Source organism: Cavia porcellus, unplaced genomic scaffold (genome assembly GCF_034190915.1).
Source record: "Cavia porcellus strain 051 isolate PalLab524CR breed Dunkin Hartley unplaced genomic scaffold, mCavPor4.1 scaffold_12, whole genome shotgun sequence".
NCBI lineage: Eukaryota > Metazoa > Chordata > Mammalia > Rodentia > Caviidae > Cavia > Cavia porcellus.
In genome coordinates, this window is record NW_026947495.1 from 45,731,135 (window position 1) to 45,746,618 (window position 15,484).

At 33.7% G+C, this 15,484-nt stretch overlaps 1 protein-coding gene and 1 non-coding gene across 8 annotated transcripts in view; one reads left to right on the forward strand and one right to left on the reverse strand.

The window, feature by feature from the left end:
* Positions 1-15,484, forward strand: part of Gpd2 (glycerol-3-phosphate dehydrogenase 2) — a 137,759-nt gene that overhangs the window by 72,288 nt on the left and 49,987 nt on the right. The gene's annotated exons all lie outside the window — the stretch shown is intronic.
* Positions 12,094-12,197, reverse strand: LOC111754232 (U6 spliceosomal RNA). The gene has a single exon (XR_002788936.1). It is a non-coding gene; the product is annotated as a U6 spliceosomal RNA (small nuclear RNA).

Sequence of the window (15,484 nt, forward strand, 5' to 3'; positions counted from 1 at the left end):
TGAAAGCTGCTGAGGATCTGTTAAGTTCTCTAGATGAAACCTCTATTTTCAAGGGGTTATAAACCTAGGGAAAAATGCCCCTTGGGCTGTAATTGACATGATTGTATTTTGCATAGACACATTCTCAAACGTGTAATTTATGTGATAAAGGTAGATGAACAGCATTGTTAAACCAAATGCTCATGTTTTATTACTTTTGTTATTGCTTTAGATGTTTTGTAAAAGTGACATTACCTAGTGTCCATTTACCTTGTGTTCAAAGTGAGTTCTGTTTTGTGTGTAATATAATTTTTTACACTTTCATTTGGAAGAACTAAATACTTGATGTATCTCAAGATGATGAAACAGTACAAAGCAAAGCAGCCAAAGCTGTTTGTTAAATTTTACTAATGATCCAAAGATACTCATTTGTAAGGAAATGGCTAGACACAGTACATGTTCTGAAGATCTTAAACATTTTGTGACAAGGGCTCTGTATCTCACCCCCAAACCCATGATTATGTGACCTTTTGTATTTGGTGTTAGATAACTGAAGTCTTAGTACAGTGATGGCAAATCTTTTAGAGCTTTCAGTGACGATAGATAGCTGTGCCATAGGTTCCCCACCTCTCTCTTAGCATGAAGAAGTTTTGTTGTTGGTTGAGGAGACTTTAATATTTATACTTCATAGTATGGGATGTCCTCAAGGCTACCCTTACCTTTATTTTTTTTTTTCCTTTCCAATATTATATTTCTGAGTCAGTTTAGCTGTTTGTTAATCAGGCTTCATACATAAATGCAAAATGTGTATGTGCAGGAGCAATGGGGACAAACTCAAGAAATTGTCCTAGAAGAAAGAATATTAGAAAAATGTTAAGGGTCTTAGACAAACATAAAAGCTAGAAAATTAACAGTTTGTAGCACCTTCCAGCATCTGATCACCACAGGGGGCACTTAATTACTTTTTTGGTGCCCTTGATTGATCCTACATGTTGAAGGACAACCTTCACTGTGAATTTTCTTTCTCTGCATCAGATCCTTAATGTCAATCCATTGTCACTTTTTGGTTGATTCTAGTAAAAAGGTTTTTGGTTCAGGAGAAGTAAGAAGGCATTCTGTAAATAGTGTCCTAACATGGAAACGTTTGTGATCTTTGCTTCTTATTCTTCATCCTTTCTTTACATACAGTACTCCTCAAATTTACTTGTTTTTTATATCATTCAATATGTTGGGCATTAATTTGATTTGTTTGCTTTTGCATGTATGAATTGCCTAATGAAGACTATTAGTGGATATTGTATCTGTTTGTGACTGTCTTGTATTAGTTTGTTATTGTTATGAATTAGAGATTCTTTTTGATTCTACATGAAGAAAATGAAGGGAAATCTGTTTTCATTGAAGGAGAACTATTACTGTAGTGTATAAGAAGAATTTCTTTAATGTAGAATTGATTTTTATAGCTAGTTATAAGTTATAAAGTTATGTTTAGTGAAGATTATTGAAAAATAATTTCAAATCGCTATTTGGAAATTGGTTATAAAATCTTAAGTCTTAGACTGAAGGAGTGAAAGTAATTCTATCTTGGTCATTGGATATAAATTATTCTTTTTCACATTGCTCTGAAATGGTACAGGCCTTACTATGTCATGCTTGAGGTGAGGCAAAACAATGTGAAACAGCATGGTTCTCTGGTTTCATAATTATATTCATTCACAGATTGACAATTCGTGTTTTATATAGTATGGTATGATGAACAAATTAATTATCAGCATAGAACTAAGGTGGAGAAGATGATGTAAGTAAAGAAATGAAATGTAATTAATACATGCTTAGAAAAAGGGAAATACCTTTCTCTTGATCAGAAAAATATTTCAAAGTAGTTCAGAGAGAAAAATTACCTAAGTTCCATTAACCATTGCAAACAAATGTGTAAACATTGTAATTTATAAAATAAACCTTTCTTAATAATACAGAAGTACTATTCATAAATAACTACTAGGAGACTGAGTAAACAGTAACCTAAGTGGTTTAACCATGAATTTAGGGTACTTAAAATAACTTTCAAAAATATGTAATTTCATAAAACATTACTTGTTATACAGCTGGGTATGGTGGTCCATGCCTGTAATACCAGCCCTAGGAAGGCTAGTAGGAGGATAACAGTGAGTTCAAGGCCAGCCTGAACTGCGTAGAGAGACCTTGTCTAAAAAAAAAAAGGAAAAGCGCAGCCAAGCTCCCACCAAGAAATAACAACAGAACACCTCCCCCAAAACATACAGCAGCAGCAACAACAACAACAACGGAGCCACAACAAAAAGCCCATTATAAGCTGAGCAGAAATAATAAAAATGTATTATAAAATGAGCAGAATTTTTATAATTCCCACCTTGGGAGGATCTTGAGTCTGATTAAATCCGATCTCTATAAATAATCAAATGAACTTTTAAATACTACCAGAAGTTTTGCTAACTAAAGTTTTACTAACTCTTATTTGTAGTTATTATACAGTTACTTTAGCCCCAGTGAAAAGTGAAATATAATGATATAAAAATACAGTGAGACAGAGCAGTAAACATTGCCATGAACTTGGTATTTAGACAGTTTAAGATCTCTTCAGCATAAAGATGTTAAGGCGTAATATGTTCTCTTTGAAGTATAAAATGTACAATTATCAAAGGATTTTTCTTAATTACTCCAAAGCACATACTCATCCTAAATAAATTGTGATTGCTGTTGAATATGATTAAGGGGAAGTGTTTCCCCACAGAACTTCATAAATGTAGTAGAATAAACTGCATCTTTGGCCATTCTTTGTATGACAGAAGTTTGATCCATTGCTGTACTTTATTATTAACTGGTAAAAAACAAGTTGACATGTATGAAGGAGTAACTACTATCTTTTAAAAATGCAGAGTCAAAGTTAATTGTCACAGAATCCATATGAAATGTAAGTGGTGAAATGACATGCCAGGTTTTTCCTCCAATTGTATTTTCTTCTTATTTTGTATAGAGAAGACAGAGTCATCTTAGCAGCCTCCTGCATGAGACATGTCCTAGTGTGTGTGTGCCTGTGTGTGTGTTTTCTTTTTGTCTTTTTGAGATAGAGTTTCATTGTACAGTTCAGACTGGCATTCAATTTGTAGCACAGGCTGGCCTCAAACTCATAGCAATCTTCTTTTTTCAACCTGCTGAGTGCTGGGATTACAGACAATTTCTACCAGATTCGGCCTCGTAGTATGTTCTGTCTGTCGCTTGACCCTTTCTCATACAGACCCACTTACCCGTGGCCATTGCCACTGATGAAAGGGCGATTCCAAGTAGAGATTGATCCCCTCCCAGGTTGGCAAAAAGTGTGTAAGACATGCTATGTAAATCAGCTTGTGTGGAGGGGTAGATAGTTTCTTTAGGAGCTTATTTTGTGTTCTTCTACCAAATCTACTTTAATCTACTAGTTCTTGCAGTGAATCTTTGTTGCCATTCTAGTTGGTCTTTAGTCATCCAATCCAGTGCACAGAATATGATACATAATTAAAAATCATTAAATATTAAAATCATTAAATATCTCCAGTAAGCCTCTGTAAAATGAAAATGGATGCAAAATTACAGCTTTACATTCCTCTTTTCTGCCAGTCAAGACATTGACAGAAATGTCTGTTATTTTTTATCTGATAATGCCTGTATTTCTTATGCTATGAAAATAACTACTTACAAGAAATTACATTGGCTTTTCTAATGTAAATAAAAGATGGTTCCACTCATGTTTCAAAGAGGGAATTAAAGCCCAGTGTTCACTAGAATATTCATTTTTATTCCAATCTAAAACTCATAGCATACAAATAGATGAATTCAGCTCATGAGAGAGCAAATCCAATTTAATCTCTGGCTCCCCTGAGGTAAATGTAGTTCATGGTCCTGCCCCCACCTCAACCTCAGCTATAATCCCTGGCTCCTGGAGGTAAAAATGCACCGAAGTGAGGAAAATTCTGCAGCAGGATATAATGATCCAAAATGACAGGGACAGTAATGACAATGAATTTCATGTCTCCTAGTCATGGGCTGGAGATGCTTGACTAGGCTGACTTACACAATTAAATTGTTACAGGTGCAGCAGGAGCTGCAGTTAGCAGTGTGCTTCAGGGAATGATGCCTCTGGCAAAGGCATAGTGTGGAATCCAGGTCTTTTTTGTTAGGAACAAACTGCTATCCTTCAGGCATGCACTTGCACTCAAGACTGTACACTTTAATGAAAGAAATCCTGGGTTAAAGACAACTCTTTAGAAGTCTTGATTTTATCTACTTTGAAAGCTAAGATAAATCAAGTAATCATTAACACAAGGTGAGTTTCTTTAGGCTTATATGTTCAGTTTTGTTTTTTTTCATTGAATTCCTGGGACATAGTCAAATCTAAAGATGATGTCTATGATCCTGATTTACACTATTTGTAAATATAGTTGTTGTGCTAATTGGGTGTTGTCTGCTTTCAGTCAGACACACACATTGGCTTTTTTCAGAGTAATAGATACAGATTTAATAGATAACTGAAAATTGTGCATTTACAACCAAAATACCCATGCCATTTGCAAGATACCGCTACTTGCAACCTTATGCAATTAATTCTCCTTATTAATTGGAATCACCAGTATCTCTAAAATGGAGTTTATGAGCCTCAGGAATGGAGAGATCTCCACCAGGTTGCAGGAAGAATGCATTAGAACTTCTCCATATATTATTTTTATCAATTTTTTTCTAAATACAACTTGTATGTGGTTCAAAGAGGTATATGTATTAATTTATAAATAAATATACCCATTGGGAATATTTGCTGACATTTATTTTACCTTTAAAATGCTCAGTCTCAATTATTAGTTTTTGGGTACTTAATTAGTAATTTGTCATTTCATTTCTTTGATAACTGACTAATTATTGGCTATTGTGATGTTTTCAAAATAGATGTATAGAACAAGAAGAAAAATTTCTCTGGAAATACAAAATACCACAAATCTTTTCCTATATTTCCCAAGGTCCAATTTCTATAAACTTTGACTGTGGAAGCTTAAAAGAAATAAACAAAACAAATATATGAGAAGGAATGTTATTTTGGAGTCCTGCAAGTTATCAAAATTTGGCACAATGTATTAAAAATTTGTGTAATTTTATTTTAATCTCTATCTTGTAAAAGTGTAATAAATCCATTAAGTTCTATTTGCTTACAAGTCCCAAAGCTCCTACCATTTTTATGTAATTATTATATGAACCAAAGTTTAAAATTATAGGTATTGATAAAATATAGGATAATACATATAACCCATATGTAAGTTATACAACTTAATCGTACAGATTCTGAATCTATAACCAGGCTTCAATCTTGAAATAGTGCCAGTAGGTTGAAGCTCTTTGTGACTCTTGCCTATTTCAACCTATTTCTTTCCTAGATAGTAATTGTTATTTTGAATTTTATAATTAGGGCTCTCTCTCTTTTCTTTTGTGTTACACATTTTGAAATAATTTACTAGTTTTCAGGGTTTGATAAAGTATATTAGTACATTATGTAAGTTGATGTAAACACTTTGGGAAAGCAGTTGGACACACATAGTAAAGCCTTGTGATAGAGTAATTCTGTTAGTGGGTATAAGCCCTAGAAAAATTCTTAAGTATACCAGGAGATAAGTACAAAATGTTCATTGAAGCACTGGGTATAATTTCAAAAACATAAATAACACAAATGTCTGTCAAAAAATGAGTAAATAACTATGTTCTATTCACACAGTGAAGTGAAACAGCATTAAAATGAGAGAACTGGATAAAGAGTAACAGTTAAATCTTAGGAAAACGATGTTAGACATAGGTTGATAAGTTATCTTATAATTGTAAGAACTATAATCAAACTGGAAACTTTTCCAAGTTATGGTGATATAGTTGCAACAATGAGACATATGGAAGTAGATGACTCAGGTTTTTACGCTTAACTGCGTTTTAAACCAGATGTTGGACATCTATAAATTTAGACTTATGGTATTGAACATACAGGCTATTTTGAGATTTAAATGAACTAATAAAAATAATACTTTTGTCAGATGTGGTGGTGTACACCTGTAGTCCCAGCACTCAGAAGGCTAAGCCAGGAGGATCACTATGAGTTCAAGGCCAGCTTGTACTACATGGTGAGACCTTGTTTCATTCCCACCCCCCTACCCCAAACCCCCACCCCCTGCCTGCATGAAGACTTTGTAACTATCAACATTATTCAAATGTTAATTGTTTCATTTGGGTCAATATTCTATAGTATACCAAATTTCTACTTTTCATGAAAATATTTCAAAGGAAAGAATCAGTTCCAAACATAAGTATCTCCCTAATTAAGTTAAAATTGAAGAAATCTTCCTGAAAAATTTGTCAAATATTTTTAGATAAAAATACCATGTGCAGGAACATGTTCTAGGTAAGTGTGTAGTGTTTGAAGCTGCAGGATTAACAGGTAGGATGTTTTTAAAGAAAAAAGTATCTACCTCTTAGAAATTGCTTCAAAACATTTTTCAATATTTTAATAGTTCTCTGTTCATACTAAGTTTTACACTTTTAAATTAAATGAATGGTGCTGGGTGTGGTGGCTCATATTTGTAATCTCAGCACTTGGGAGGTTGAGGCAGGAAGGATCACTGTGAGTTTGAGGCCTGCCTGGGCTATAAAGTGAATTCAAGGCCAGCCTGAACTGCATAGTACAACCCTGTCTCGAAAACACCATTAAAAAAAAAAGGTTTTAATCTTGATTTCCTGTCAGCTTTCTCATTGTATATCTCCTCTTGTTTTCTGTGAGTTACATAAATGAAGCTGACATTATTGCTCTTATAGCAGGCAATTTTTTTTTTTTTGCCCTCAAATGCTGCCTTTTTGCTATTCAGTGTATCTGGATACCAACTAATGCTAAATGAAGTTTGACATGTACCCCTAAGAAACAAAACTTATAAATTGTGGCTTCAAAAGAAACCTGAATAAATAGGACATATTGTGTCCACCCAGGCTAACATCCAACATATGCTTTAGCTTCCTGATGATGAGACAGAGCAGAACAGCCCTCAGGAAACTTCACAATTGTTTATTGCTCACTTGACCAGCATATATTAAATACCAGGCTTCCATTGTTCTAAAATCAGTTTAAAAATCACATGGCAGTCAATTTGGTCAGGTAAATAGTACTTACCCATAATGTACTCTGTATATAAATGTTTAAAACCTATGCTGAAAATTTGCTAGTACTGGGAAATGTATAGTTGTTTAAGCAAATGTTCTAGTAAGTTCACCATAAATCAATCTGTTGCTCCATTGTGTCTCTTAAAAAACGTAGGATCAAAGACAAAGATTATTATAGTAAAAATTACAGTAAAAATTTTATTTTTCTCCCAGTTTGCTCACTCATCTAAAATATTTATGGAGCCAAATATATTAAAGATAAAGTTCCGAGATACCAGATTTTGAAAGAATTTACTGCATATATGCTACGTATTTTGCCAACACATGGTCTCTACTACCAAAGATGTTTTACATTTGTGTAACGGAGTATGGTTTTTGAAACACTTTTTCCATAAGTTACCACAGTCAACTCAGCTCTGTATGTATGATGGGATCAGATACCATGATCCTTATATTTTAGAAAGGAAGAGGAAATATAACTAAATGTGTGGATCATTTTGGATATAAAATAATTTGTTTTGGCTAAAAAAAGAACTTTACAAAATAGAGAGTGTTGTATCTTAACTTCTTTCTGCTACCATTGGTTTTTAAGTTTATCACACTTTAAAAAAATGACCATCTGGTTCAACAAAGTAGGCACATTTTTTATTATGGAAAGTTCAGACATCTGTAAAAGATACGAAAATAATGAACTTTCACTTACAACACTTGTAAACTCATGACCTATAGAACTAATAAATTCATCAAAATAGCACAATACAAAATTAGTATACAAAAACCAGTAGCCAGTGCTGGGGTTATCACTCAGTTGCACATGCACCTGCCTGGAGTAAGCAAGGTCTTGAGTTTGATTCCTGGTATGGAAAAAAAAAAAAAAAAAAAAAAGCCAGCGATGATTGTCACAGTAAGAAAACATCAGGAAAACAGTCCCATTTATGATAGTGTAAAACAAAGGAAACTATGGTACTCTGAAGTAAAAAACTGGTATCTGAAAGAAGAGATTAAAGAGGGCTTTTGGAAATTAAATGACAGTTCCTGTTCTTGAATAGGGAGAATCAATATTGTCAAAATAGCCACATTACCAAAGGCAGTGTATAAATTTCCTATCAGAATACCTATAATTCCTATCAGAATACCAATATTTTTCACAAATATAGAAAAAAAATCATAAAATTATAAGGAACCAGAAGAGACCCTGGATAGCCAAAGCAATCCTGATTAAAATGAATAAAATGGGAAGCAAACAATCCCAGATTTCAAGTCACACTACAAAGTCATAGTAATAAAAACAGCATGACACCGACACAAAAATAGATGTGTAGACCCATGGAATAGAAGACACAGAAACAACCCTATAGAAGACATAGGCACAATACCTATTTAGCCATTTGATCTTTGACAAAGGGGGCAAAATTTTACGCTGGAGAAAAGACAGCCTCTTTAACCAAAGGTGCTAAGAAAACTGGTTTTCTGTGTGCAGAAGAGTGAAATAAAACCCATGTATTAAAATCATATCAGAATGGTTTGAAGACCTAGATATAAAAACAGCACTGAAACTGCTGGAAGGTAAAACAGGGGGAACCCTTGAAGCCATAGGCAAAGGCAAAGACTTCTTCAATATTTCAATAGTGTAAAAAATAATAGTAAGAATAAATAAGAGATTATGTTAAATTAAAAAGCTACACAGGAAAGGAAACAATTTACAGAGTGAAAAAGCCTACAGAATGGAAAAAGTTTCTGTGAGCTAGTCTTCTGATAGAGGATTAATATCTATACTGCATAAAGGCCTGAACACATTAGACCTCAAAAATAAAAGAATGGGGGCTGGGGATTTAGCTCAGAGGCATAAGCGTCTGCCTTGAAAGCAGGCAGTCGTGAGTTCGATCCCCGGTACCAATGAAAAAGACACACACACAAAAAAAAAAAAAATCAAAAAACAAGCAAAGAAAATGTACAGCCACTCATCAGTAAGAAGTACAAAAAGCCAGTAATTACATGAAAAAAAGCTCAACATGTTTAACCATTAGAGGAATGTAAAATCAAACAATTCTGAAATTTCATTTTAATCCAGTAGGAGTGGCTATCATCAAAAACACACATACACACACACAAAAGCACACATACAAAAAGAAAATGCTGGCAAGGATCTGGGGAAAAAGGAACCCTTCTACACTGTTGCTGGGAGGGTAAACTACCACAGTCATTATGAGAATTTATGCAGAGTGTTCTCCAAAAGCTAAAAGTAGAAATTTCATTTGACCTAGGTATACCTGTCCTTGACATTTTTCCCAAAGAATTGAAGACATCATACTATAGTGTTGCAGTATGGTTATAACCCATGGTTATAGCCACCTGGTTCACATTAGCCAAATACGGAAACAGCCTAGGTGCCCCTCAGCATGTGAATGGATAAAGAAAATGTGCTATAAATATACTTATAGCCATAAAGAAGGAGTTTTCATGATTTATAGAAGAGTATATCTGGAAAACATAATGTTGAATGAAATAAGAAACAGAAAGTGAAGTATTACATGATTTTATATGAAAAACTGAAAATTTAAAGAGATAAAAAAGGAGATATGGTAGGAAACAAGGAAGCAGACTTTTGGAGACAGACTAATTGTCAGGAAGTGGGGCGAGGCAAGGAAAGGGTGAGGGAAGGATTGAAATGTTCAAGATGAAAATATATATAAATTTCTTGAAAAAATGTAATTATTACGTATGGCAAACACACCAATTTAAAAAAAAAAAAACTCATGGCCTGATTTTATCTGTACTCCTCCCCAAGGTAATACATATTTTATCTATAAATATCTATGAATATCTAGTTTGTACCCTTAAAGTTGATTCTATTTTAAAATATCATACCTAAATTATTTTTTAAAATTTTATTTTAAAGATAATAAGACGCAATAAAACAACAGAATAAAGCCAATCAAAGCAAGGTAGTGAAATTGGTACAGAATTTTAAAGCAGGATAACAGGAAACCACAATGGCTATCATAGTATATCTTGTTATCTTGACAGTAATTGTCCATTCCATCAGATATAGCAAAATCAAACCAATCAAAACAGAATACTGAATAAAGCAAAACAACTGGAACAAAACAGAACACTCTTGGATTTCAAAAACAAGATAGAAGGAAATCCTCCATATTTGCTATATTGAATACTTTTATCCTCCCCTATAGATGCTCAGACCACCAGCCCCAGGCCTGTAAAGTCAAACAATACAAGCACTCAGTTGCTTTTTGTACCTCAGTTGCTATCAACTCAGCCTGTCCTCCTAACCAGCTGTTGCTTAGGGTGGGGAAAGAAGTTGGTGATTCTCAACCCGTGTGCCAGTACGCCCATGGAAGGCGCCATCTGACTTTTCCTGGACCCCACATGGCTTTGCTGGCTTACCAGAATGGCTGGCTAGTTGGCTTGTTGGTCACCTCCCAGTCCCAGCATGGCCAATTCTCGGGAGGCACTGTCTGAGTTTTCTCTTCCTGGACCCCTTGTGGCTTATACCTAAATTATTTGATGTTAATTTCGTAGTGTCAAATGTCTGGTTATGTTCAGTTATCTCTTATAGTTTCATAACTTTAGTAGTCTCTTTTTAAAGAAATTCCATGAAACAGATGAAACAGTAGTTAAGGTTCCTATAAATTGACATTATTATTATTATTATTCTTGTTGCTGATAAGTGTCCCATCCCTTTGTTTCCTGATGGTTTCATTTGACAGACCCTCTGTATTTCTTATACATTGGTGGAATTATTCTGTTAATCTGTTGCTATATAGAAACAACAATCACAGTCAGAGATTTAAAATAACAATTGATTCTTATAGTTCTGAGGGTGGATGAGCAGCTGGGTAGTTCTTACTACCCTCATGAGTATCCCTCATGAGTTCATAGTGAGATGAAGCTGAGCTTGGGTGTTCTGAAGACTTTTACATACCTGTCTAGTGTCCAGCCTGCAAAGGCTGGAGTGACTTGAAGTTTTTCTGGCTTTTGTCCTTCCCTATGGCTTCTCCCTGTGGCTAGCTTGCACTTTTTCACTAGGCAGTCAGACTTCTACATGATTTCTGATTTATGTCAGTGACCATGCAGGAGTCCAATGCAGAAATACAAGGCTTCTCTTGACCTAACTTTGGAAGTAATGTGGTATCAGTTTCACATTCTGTTAACTGAAGTGAGTTATAGCAACAACAGGATTTAAGAGTTAGGACCTTATGAAGAAAAAGGAAAACAGGAGACATACTTTATTGGGAAGAGATGGAACAGGTTTTGTGATAAGCTCCCAGGAGATAGAATCAAACTATTTTATCAAAAATATTTTATAAGTGGAGCTGTGAGTTTCCATTATAATGAAATTTTGTTTTAAAATTGGTCATTATAATCACTGTCTACTTAATTGTAATATTTAATTTGTCGCTGTAGAGTTACAAAATGGTATTTTTTAAATTCTATTTTTCCTTATTAGATTATTTTAGAATTTTCTGTTTCAGCTATTTACTTGAATTATATATAAGAAATTCTGGGCATGTTTGATCTTTTCCATTTATTTACTAGTTTTTAAAAGTAACGTATTAGTTTTCTATCATGTTCCAAGTGTAATGACATTTGAAGTGTATTACCAGTACACATGAATTTATGTGTAGTTGATGTGTATCAATCCATTAATGGTCAGCTTGGCCCCTGGGCAACTTTTCAAGGTGGCTATCAGGCCCTTTTTAAAGTACTTTTGGTGGTCTGTTGATGACTTTGGTGCTATCTGCTATGTCAAGACATTTTAGACTGATCTTGAAACCTTTCTTCCCTGCTATTGGAAGCAGTCATTTCTCCAGTAAACTATGATTCCTTCAAGTGGAGTGGAGATTATGGTCATTAGAAACCATTGCTTTCTTTCTTTCTTTCTTTCTTTCTTTCTTTCTTTCTTTCTTTCATATGGAATGTTTCATGAATTTGCGTGTCATCCTTACACAGGGAGTATGTTAATCTTTATATCATTTCAGTTGTAGTGTATATGCTGCTGAAGTGAGCACTAGAAACAATTATCTGCTATGGATATTTGTTGCTTTTCAAACACGGCAAGCTACTCTTCTTGTTCTTTTTTTGTTTGTTTCTGCATTCCTTATTATTTCTTAGATAATGTGGGACCTTGCTTTTGCAAGTTGGATGTTGTTTTTGCTAAATATGAAACCCTATTTTTAGAAAGGTAAATTTAAAAAGCTTATAAAATCATCTCTTATGAAATTAAATTTTATAAGCATGTTAACTTTTTAGGTCAGATATACCTACTGGTACAGCCTTTTCCACCAAGTCATGAATTCACTTTTCTTTTTATAAGTGAATACAAGTCCTACTTGCTTTCTTTTGGACACCATAGAAGTGGCCTATCCATTGGTTTTATCTGCACAGAAAGTGTAAAATTAGTCTATGAGTCTCAAGTGCTATTATTATTGTTATGTAAAATATGCTGTGACTTGTTTAAATTTGCTAAAACCTAGTTCATATCATCTGCTTGTGCTGAACACCAATCTGCTTAGTTAGACTAACTGCTCATGTTAGTCTTTTAAATAGATGGGTCTATTTTATACTAATACAAGCAATTATATGGCTCTTGGTAAAATTTTATTTTGATATGCTTCAAGATGAAGCTAACTAATTAAAGTTAAGATTTTTTAAAGTATGAGAGGCTTTCTCTTATTGTTGTTGAGATCATGGAAAAATACTTGTCCAAGAAATCATTGACTATATTTAAAGGCACTGCATTTTGAAACTTAATTACCAGTGATTCATCTCAAAGTAATTCTTCAAGAGCAAAATCTTATAGGTCACAGTTGGAAAAAAAAGTGTGTGGAGGAAATAGTTGACATTGAAATATGAACAAACAAATAGGAAATAAAAGGCTATAAAGACTGTTCATCAGGAAGATTGATCCTTAGGAACTTTTTTGGCTACTTTGTTATACTACAAATAATACTTCATGTACCTGTTAGCAAAATCTTTAAGGTGTCCAGTGTTCTAACCCCACTCATACCATGTTCTTTAGCATCCTTTTAAGGGAATTAAGAGTTTTTTTTTTTTTCCCCTGAAAGATGCTTAGTAAAAAGGAGAGAAAAAACTGTAATGAAATCAATTTCAGAGTTGTTTTGTGGATAACACAAATTCACTATCTTAGTGTAATAGAAAGCCAGCCTGGTGTTACATACAGATCTAGCCTTGCAAGAAAGAACAGCAATAAAAATAATCTCTTCAATTAAAAAGCTCCACACTTGAGTTTTAACTACAAATTCTACAATAAAGCCACAGAAGTATGGAAAAGTTGTGAAAAAAAACTTATTTGTATATAGTCCTTATAAATATAACTCACACTTTGGTAGATTATATTCTGTGGAGCCAAACAGATTACTATTCTAGATTACTATCAAACTAGTTTCCTTATTACTCTTAATACTTACATCACACTTTATATTATTAATACACTCCTTAGATCATTTAGAACTACGTAATACCTATTTGTTTTAAATCTCAGCTCTGCTCATTAAACATACATGCACAATTCTCATACAATTTGCATAACTATGCCTTTTCTGTTTAAAGCCAAATATATGTTCTTGCATTCCTTGGAGAAGTATTAGTAATATATAATTTGCTGTCTATTCAGAAAAATAAATCTTTTGAGAAGAAAATAGTACAAGTATTCAATAAAGCAACTACCAGATTCAGAACAAAATCAAGTACCTTGTATTATGTTGTTATGTCAAAGATGATTATTATATAACTCTGAATTAACTGGGGAGAGGTCATATTAAAGACTGGCGGTAAACCAGAAACTTCATATTTCCCAGAAATTTTAAATTTTCTCAATTTTTAGCTCGAGGAAAGCTATAATGAATGTGCTTGATGGTTCATGCTTTTAACCTTCTCTTAAGGCTGACGTCTGCGTGAAAGATAACTGAGAAGTTGTTCTTAGAGAGCAAGATTTTCTCTTGCTAATCTCTGTATAAAAATTCTTGTACCTCAGGAATTTCCTCAACTCCATTTTGGTAACAGAGGAGTTATATATGTTATTAAAAAGTAACCTTGAATACCAAAATTTTACTTTACTTTCAATAGCTGCCCTTCAACTGGCATTTAAAAAAACAGACAGTTGTACACAGTAGTAGTGAGAAGTATGTCTAATGTATTAATGAAGGTCAATTTATACTTATACCTTTGTCTTCTAACTGTATATTTCTTTTTCTCATCACACCTTTGGATATAGTTTGTGTTGTGATGATATTTAAAAATAAACATAAAACATATTTCTTCTCTCAGTTATGTTGATTTTATTTATTTGTTTATTTATGTATTGTCTTTTTGAGACAGGGTTTTACTTTGTGGTTCATGCTGGCCTGGAACTCACTTTGTAGCCTACGCTGGCCTCAAAATCACAGTGATAGCCTGCCTCAGCCCCCTAGTGCTAGGATTACAGGCATGTGCCATCATGCTCAGCCACTTATATTGAATTTTAAAGCAGCAAAATATCTCATTTAAAAAAAAGTATAAATATTGTTAACACAAATATAATGAAATGCAATTTAAGAGTACCATTAAAGTAATATATATATGCTTAGATGCAATTACACATCTCACTAAAATCAAATTAGGTTAATTTGCTCTATTTGCTGTTTAATATAACTTGGACCCTCTCTTCTGCACATCCCACCCAAATGTGAATAGAATTAATTCATCCTGTAAAGTTTAATTTAGACTTACCTCCTCCTTTTGTTGTCATGTATCTCAGTTTAATAAGCCTTTAATTGCACCCAGGTTTAATTGAGGGCTGTATGTGTGCCAGGTGGCACTCTGTGATTGAATTTTTTATTCTCTTAGTCTCAGTTACTTCGCACCTTTAGATGTGTGGACTTGTTGAGCTTTAGATTTCAGAGTACTTAATCTTTTGTTAGTTCCTTTTGATTTATGGCATTTTAGCCATTTTTCACAAATACTGAATTTGAAATATTTAAAACATCAGAAAGATCTGATTGTAGCAGCTCTTCTTGAAATTGTTCCATTGGCTGCAATAGGAGTCCAGAGCCGTGATCCACAAGACACCAGAGGAAACAAGGCTCACATTCTGAGCAAAATCAACAGAGTGACAGAAACTTAGAAGCCCACTGAATATTAGTAGGTGGACTTTGGGAAAAATAAATTTGTCAGTTTTCATCTCTGTTACCTGTAATTGATATGGAAATCATGTTTTCCTTAGTACTAGACAGGGCCACAAATTAGAACAAGTTTCCATGAAGGTTTTCCTAACTCATCTAAGGTAGAGTTGCAGCAC